The sequence below is a fragment of the Cherax quadricarinatus genome, chromosome 85 (genome assembly GCF_038502225.1).
Source record: "Cherax quadricarinatus isolate ZL_2023a chromosome 85, ASM3850222v1, whole genome shotgun sequence".
Classification (NCBI taxonomy): domain Eukaryota; kingdom Metazoa; phylum Arthropoda; class Malacostraca; order Decapoda; family Parastacidae; genus Cherax; species Cherax quadricarinatus.
In genome coordinates this window covers 6,440,163-6,446,162 of record NC_091376.1, presented here as the reverse complement: position 1 = coordinate 6,446,162, position 6,000 = coordinate 6,440,163, and the positions used below count along the sequence as shown (strand labels likewise).

The 6,000-nt window shown below is 43.2% G+C and overlaps 1 protein-coding gene across 1 annotated transcript in view; it reads left to right on the top strand.

Annotated features, from left to right (window-relative positions):
* The first annotated feature begins 3,698 nt into the window (after nucleotides 1–3,698).
* The window catches only part of LOC138855205 (protein FAM50A), a 58,815-nt gene continuing 56,513 nt past the window's right edge, over nucleotides 3,699–6,000 (top strand). The window contains exon 1 of the mRNA XM_070103239.1: nucleotides 3,699–3,741. The gene's annotated coding sequence lies outside the window, so the exon portion shown is untranslated. The remainder of the gene's footprint in view (nucleotides 3,742–6,000) is intronic.

The window sequence follows — 6,000 nt, the reverse complement described above, 5'->3', positions numbered from 1 at the left end:
CTAACACCCAGGTACCTATTTGCTGTTAGGTGAACAGGACAATAGGTGTAAGGAAACGTGTCGAAATGTTTCCACCCGCCGGGAATCGAACCCGGGCCCTCCGTGTGTGAAGCGGGAGCTTTAGCCACCAGGCCACCTGGCCACTTGAGTCCTGGAGATGGTGGGTACAGTATCTGCACTCTGAAGGACGGGTGTTAATGTTGCAGTTTTATAACTGTAGTGTATAGCATCCCTCTGGCAAGACAGTGATGGAGTGAATGATGGTAAAAGCTTTATTTTTTCGGGCCACCCTGCCTTGGTGGGAGACGGCCGATGTGTTAAAAAAAGAATTATACAAGTTTTTGTAACTGAAGCTGTATGACCCTTGCAGGGTTAGAGCTTCATTTTTATAACAGTAATAATAATAATAATAATAATAATAATAATAATAATAATAATGTAACAAATGAAAAAAAATATTGCCTTATTTTCACTCTTCCAAATGAGTATATGTAAAATAATCCCACACTGTCATACTCATGCCTGTATTTTTTACTGGTTTATCGCTAGTTTTGATTATAATAATTACATGTACTTTCTATAAAGAATTAATATTCGTGATTGAGACACTTATGCAGCATATGGGAATCTTTATTCAGGAAACGTTTCGCCACACAGTGGCTTCATCAGTCCAATACAAAGAGGAAGGCGTAAGGAGAGGAGGAGAATGAGGTAATCAGTCCCTCAACCTGGAGTCGATGTGTTCAGTCCATCAATCTTGTAGAATGTACAGCATAGGGCCGTAGACGTGGCTTATATACTGTAGTGAGGTGAGGTGAAGCAGGCGGAGGCGGGGTCATAGTGGTACCATCCACTAGTCGAAGTAGGTCTTGGTCCAAAGGTTGAACAAGTGTTGAAGAATTCTTTGTAACAAGATCCCATGATGCTGCAGTGTCTGACAGTTGTGATGAATGGTTTGAAAAACCGACAAGTTGAAGATTGAGACACTTATGCAGCATATCCAGGTATGGGAATCTTTATTCAGGAAACGTTTCACCACACAGTGGCTTCATCAGTCCAATACAAAGAGGAAGGCGTAAGGAGAGGAGGAGAATGAGGTAATCAGTCCCTCAACCTGGAGTCGATGTGTTCAGTCCATCAATCTTGTAGAATGTACAGCATAGGGGGGAGGGGTGAACGAACGAAAGTTCAGGTAAGATCCCAAATGGGATGAGCGGGGAAGACGGGACAGACGAAGAATAGTGCTGGAGAGGAGTGTTATTCGTAGAAATAGAGCCAGGGCTTAACCCAGCAGCAAAGGCGATCGTGGGACAGATATTGAAAAGAGAAATTCAGGTTCTTCTGTTGGGACTCCGGTGGGGTGAGCTGGAAGTAAGGGACTTGCGACGTTTAGAGCTAGAAAGGAGTGCAGAACTGAGTCATGTCTTAACCCAAAAATGCTAAGGCGAACGTGGGTCAGAGAATGGTACCTGTCTTAGAAGGTACCTGTCAGCGGATCCAAGGTTATTTGTAAGTAGGGTTAGGAGCAGGATCATGCAAGGAGTAGAAAAGGTTGTGTTGGTTTGTGGGTCTGCGAATGTCTTCGTCAAGGAGAGAGGTCCAGTAGTCATGTCGTGTCTCAAGTTTGTCTGTCTGTCACTGAGCCTCTTCCAGTACAGATTCAGCGCAGGGACGTCTAACTGGGCATGGAGAGACTCGCTTGTGGCGAAGTCCTCCCATCTGACATCAAGCACCCAGCGCAGCGCCTTGTTCTGGACACGCTGCAGTTTAAGTAAGTTTGTTTTTGCTGCAAGAGAGAGAGCTAGAGGAGAGTAAGTTATCAGAGGACGTATTAGGGATTTGTAAAGGTGTAGTTTGGTGCGTTGAGAGGCATGTTTCAGCTTGTAGAGGCCCGCAAGGGCCTTACTAGCTATTGCATGCCTTGAGTGAATGTGTCCGTGTAAACGAAGAAGGTAGTCAAGATTAACGCCAAGGACAGTGACAGATTGTGTGATAGGGAAGTAAGTGCGGGTGTCAGCTGTTCTGAGTTCGACAGGTAATGGAGGATCACGTTTCCTGTAGTTAAAATACGTAATGCTGGATTTTGCTGCATTGGTTTTGATCCTCCATTTTTGTTCCCAGATGGCTATCCTGTCAACCTCATTTTGTGTTTTGTGTGTGAGTGTATCTATATTGGCATGAGTGATAAGTTGTGTAATGTCGTCTGCATAGGCTAGTGTGATGGAGTTGTGGTATACAGGTGTTGGAATGTCGTTAGTGTATAAAATGTAGAGGGTAGGGGAAAGGACAGATCCCTGGGGTACTCCAGCATTTAGTGTGAAGTAGTCAGAGTAACAGCCTTGGAATTTGATTCTCATGGTACGGCCGTCTAGGAAGTTGCAGAGGAGTTTACGAGTATTGAGAGGCAGGTTGAAGTTAGTGCAGAGTTTGTACTTGAGCCCCTCGTGCTACACAGTGTCAAAAGCTTTTTCAACGTCTTTTGCAACCAGGGCTGTCCTGTTTCTTTGTTTTGTGTTTATGTGGATGTAGTTGAGAATGATGTTAATGGCATCCTGTGTGGATCTGTGTGTTCTGAAGCCAAACTGGCCATCTGAAAGTAGAGAATTATGTTCCAGGTATCTGCGAAGGCGATGATTAATGAGTTTTTCAAAGAGTTTTCCTAAAGTTTCGAGGAGGCTGATAGGGCGATAGTTTCTAGGGTCAGAGTGGTCTTTATTGGGTTTAGGAAGGAGGATAGCAGTAGCAGCTTTGAAGAGGGAAGGGAAGAGTCCATACGTAGGAGAAACTTGAAGAACAGGAGGAGAATGAGGTAATCAGTCCCCTCAACCTTGAGTCGATGTGTTCAGTCCATCAATCTTGAGTAGAATACGGCATATGTGCGGAGAAGCAGCTTATAAACCGTATGGCAGGAGAGGTGTAGCAGTCATAGGTGGTGTCACATTTGTGCAAGAAAGGTATAAAATACCGACAATATGAAAGTTAAGACACATGTGCAACATCTGGATATCTTTATTGTAGACGTTTCGCCATCCAGTGGCTTTATCAATACAGATTCTAGGACATAATAGGAAGACAGTAGAACTATATACAAAAGATGAGGTAATCAGTCCCTCGGCTTTGGAGTTAGTGTTCACAGCATCGTGGTGGAGGAGAATCTGACAGCATAGGTTAGGTTAGGTAAGGTTCGTCAGGAAACAGGACAAACGTAGACGTGGCTTATATACTGTAGTGAGGTGATGTGAAGCAGGCGGAGGCGGGGTCATAGTGGTACCATCCACTAGTCGAAGTAGGTCTTTGTCCAAAGGTTGAACAAGTGTTGAAGAATTCTTTGTAAAAAGATCCCATGATGCTGCAGTGTCTGACAGTTGTGATGAATGGTACCCTTACGCCTTCCTCTTTGTATTGGACTGATGAAGCCACTGTGTGGCGAAACGTTTCCTGAATAAAGATTCCCATATGCTGCATAAGTGTCTCAATCTTCAACTTGTCGGTTTTTCAAACCATTCATCACAATTAATATTCGTATTGACTGCTTTCGAACCGGCTGCGATATTTGACCATTAACCTCACTACTCATAACACACGAACCAAAACTCGAAGACACAATATTCCTAAAAGCACCACTAGAGCCACACAAAAATATAATTCCCAAAATCAAAAATAAAAAAAAAAAATTGTGGCGGCAGAGGATGCGAACACCGCGGTGAGTGTGACGTCACACACAAACAAACTTGAGTGAAGGTTGAGTAATATTCTCTTATGTGCTGTTATTTATGTTGTTATTACTCTGTTTTTGTTGCTGTACACTTCTATGTTCTTATTATATTGATTTTGATTGTGTGTTGTGTGTGATGAAGTCTTCGGCTTGTGGTATGCCGGCTGTTTTTGTACTGGCTGGTATTGTAGCCTGCTGCGTGTTCTTGTTCTTATATGAACATTTTTGTGCAGGTTGTTCTTGTATTGGTTGTTCTTGTGCTGGTTGTTCTTGTGCTGGTTGTTCTTGTGCTGGTTGTTTTTGTGCTGGTTGTTCTTGTACTGGTTGTTCTTGTGCTGGTTGTTCTTGTACTGGTTCTTGTGCTGGTTGTTCTTGTGCTGGTTGTTCTTGTACTGGTTGTTCTTGTACTGGTTGTTCTTGTACTGGTTGTTCTTGTGCTGGTTGTTCTTGTACTGGTTGTTCTTGTGCTGGTTGTTCTTGTACTGGTTCTTGTGCTGGTTGTTCTTGTGCTGGTTGTTCTTGTGCTGGTTGTTCTTGTGTTCATTGTTCTTGTGCTGGTTGTTCTTGTGCTGGTTGTTCTTGTGCTGGTTGTTCTTGTACTGGTTGTTCTTGTACTGGTTGTTCTTGTACTGGTTGTTCTTGTGCTGGTTGTTCTTGTGTTCATTGTTCTTATGCTGGTTGTTCTTGTGCTGGTTGTTCTTGTGCTGGTTGTTCTTGTACTGGTTGTTCTTGTGCTGGTTGTTCTTGTACTGGTTGTTCTTGTACTGGTTGTTCTTGTGCTGGTTGTTCTTGTACTGGTTGTTCTTGTACTGGTTGTTCTTGTGCTGGTTGTTCTTGTACTGGTTGTTCTTGTGCTGGTTGTTCTTGTACTGGTTGTTCTTGTACTGGTTGTTCTTGTACTGGTTGTTCTTGTACTGGTTGTTCTTGTGCTGGTTGTTCTTGTACTGGTTGTTCTTGTACTGGTTGTTCTTGTACTGGTTGTTCTTGTGCTGGTTGTTCTTGTGCTGGTTGTTCTTGTTCTGGTTTTTGTATAGGCTGATCTTGTACTGGTTGTTCTTGTACTGGTTGTTCTTGTATAGGTTGTTCTTGTACTTGGTGTTCTTGTACTGTTTGTTCTTGTTCAGGCTGTTCTTTTACTGGTTGTTCTTGTACTGGTTGTTCTTGTACAGGCTGTTCTTGTGCTGGTTGTTCTTGTACTGGTTGTTCCTGTACAGGCTGTTCTTGTACTGGTTGTTCTTGTACTGGTTGTTCTTGTACTGGTTGTTCTTGTACAAGTTGTTCTTGTACAGGTTGTTCTTGTGCTGGTTTTCCTTGTACTGGTTGTTCCTGTACAGGCTGTTCTTGTACTGGTTGTTCTTGTACAGGCTGTTCTTGTGCTGGTTGTTCTTGTACTGGTTGTTCCTGTACAGGCTGTTCTTGTACTGGTTGTTCCTGTACAGGCTGTTCTTGTACAGGTTGTTCTTGTGCTGGTTCTTCTTGTGCTGGCTGTTCTTGTTCTTCTTGTTCTAGTTGTTCTTGTGCTGGTTCTTCTTGTGCTGACTGTTCTTGTTCTTCTTGTTCTAGTTGTTCTTGTGCTGGTTCTTGTTTGGGTTGTTCTTGTGCTGGTTGTTCGTGTGCTGGTTGTTCTTATACTGGTTGTTCTTGTTCTGGTTGTTCTTGTGCTGGTTGTTCTTGTACTGGTTGTTCTTGTACTGGGTGTTCTTGTACTGGTTGTTCTTGTTCTGGTTGTTCTTGTTCTGGTTGTTCTTGTTCTGGTTGTTCTTGTGCTGGTTGTTCTTATACTGGTTGTTCTTGTTCTGGTTGTTCTTGTGCTGGTTGTTCTTGTGCTGGTTGTTCTTGTACTGGTTGTTCTTGTACTGGGTGTTCTTGTACTGGTTGTTCTTGTTCTTGTTGTTCTTGTACTGGTTGTTCTTGTACTGGGTGTTCTTGTGCTGGTTGTTCTTGTTCTGGTTGTTCTTGTTCTGGTTGTTCTTGTGCTGGTTGTTCTTGTGCTGGTTGTTGTTGTGTTCTTGTGAGGCTGGAGGTGCTGTCCTGGTAGACATTAACTGTATGCATGGGGGAATGCAGACAAGAGCTGTAAAAAATGCAAACTCCCTCTCTGTGAGTTTTTTCACCCGGAAATGTGTCCCTCTTCAGTACAGGAAAGACTGTGCTGTAACTTAAATTGCCAGGCATACCATCTAAAAAGGACAAAAAGATGCAAAACATCCAGGCCATGGGAAAACCTGGGTAGCCACAGCTACTCAAGAGGGAGAGGTTTTCTAGTGCCAGGAAGAAAAAACAAA